A 1,839-nucleotide genomic window follows, 5' to 3' on the forward strand; every position below is an offset into this window, starting at 1 on the left:
TGAAATACAGATGGCGCTTGATGTTTTAAAACCAGAAAATGTTGGGTGCCACTTGTTGTTTCTTTCGAAATATCTTATTTATTAATATTCTTGAGTCCCTTAAGACCTCCAATTGAGTTGCCCCCTTAAAACGTTTCAAGATTTATGGCGTTCCATTCCGGAAAAGTTGAATTCTCCAAAGAAATGTTTGTTTCCCCCAAAACCGCTAATATTTCAACTTTCTGGAGAAATTCAGTATAAATATGTCCGATTAATAATAAATTTAATTGTGTCGTTTAATTAAAAGGACAAAAGAAAAGCACCTGCACCTACAACTTTTTGATTAACAAAATCTTCGTAATCGTCTAATCCGAATAAATGGCTCGTCTCGATTTGTCTCCTCTCCGGGGGCTTGCAAAACTCTCATTAATTAAATTTTTAGAATCAATCTTTAATACTCAGAAGGTTTTAATTAAGCGATATAGGCTTTTAGCTTTATTAATTTACTACTTGGAAAATCGGCGTTACACAGAGACGGACTGATAACTATTTAATTATCCACGTTTTTGGGGTCCCTGAACCAGGAAAAGCTCAGTCAAAAATATTCCAAAGTGATGAGGACCCTATCTCATATATCACGACGTTGTACAGCTGGCAAAAGCCATCCAGAAAACATATTTCGATTAATATTTTAGAACTGCAATCCATTAATCATGTGCCGAATATATGCCGGGCTGGATCTTCCTGAATATGGAATCTGCAGCTTTTGCACGTGCGGTTATGGAAGTCGGCACCGTAGTGTAACCTGATTTTCGTTTAAGACCCTGAAATTCTAAATGCATTATTAATTTTTGCATCTTGTATGTCTTTAGATTACCACTTTATCTCTGCTGTATTTGAATTTATGGAGAGAAAGGTATTTGTAAAACCAAAATGGATGATCGTGATGTTTCTAAATTAAAAAACTGATATAGGAAGTTTCAATTAATTGAATACTAAAATTTTGTCATTTTACTCATCTTATGATTGTTTTTCTATCAACAAACTAAAACACCTTAAGAGCTGTTAAAGTAGACAAAAACAAAATATTTGTGTAGTTAAGTGTGGTACAGATTATTATTGGCAACTAGTGCAGATCGTTGCTGTTATTTAGTATTTTAAACATTTCTGCGTTTTTATGAATATTAGACATATTTTTAGAAACATATTTTATAGTAAAAGGACATATTGATTACTGTAAAATTTGCATTTTGGTCCTGTAAGTGCATAAACTCTGCAGTGTTCAGGAAAACCGCCATGTTCTCAAATTTTGTTGCCTTGTTTATTATTTTTTCTCTTCTTCCCTTTTTCTATTTTTTTTTTTTTCGCTGCTGTTTTTTCTGATTTACCTTGTTTATTTATCGCTAAGATTTGCTAGATGTGTTTATCTGTGTCTCTGAACATAATTTTTGTTTCCTTCTCTATCTCCGTTTGATTACTTTCTCCTCTGCTCCCCACTCCTTTCTTTTTAACACCATTTCTTTGCTATTTTATACTTTTCCGGTTTTTACGTTTTGTCTAAAGCTTTCGCATCACTCTTTCATCTCATTGTCTCTTCCTATTGTTTCTTTCTTTTTAGTACTCTAATAAGTGTTGTAAATAAGCGAGTTGCTAACAATTAAAAAAATGCACGAAAAATGTCCGTCAAACCTATCAACTCGAGAGGAGACACGAACTCAAGAAAGCACATTTAATTTGCTATCCATTGACGTTGAAAACGTCGAAAAAATTACTAATTTTGATGTCCTCTAGCGGCCCAACCCTCTAACTAACCTAATTTTTAGAAAGCTCATTTTATTGGCTAACCATCGACGTATAAAA

This window comes from Ips typographus, linkage group LG5 (genome assembly GCF_016097725.1).
Source record: "Ips typographus isolate SLU linkage group LG5, UJ_Ityp_2.0, whole genome shotgun sequence".
Taxonomy (NCBI): domain Eukaryota; kingdom Metazoa; phylum Arthropoda; class Insecta; order Coleoptera; family Curculionidae; genus Ips; species Ips typographus.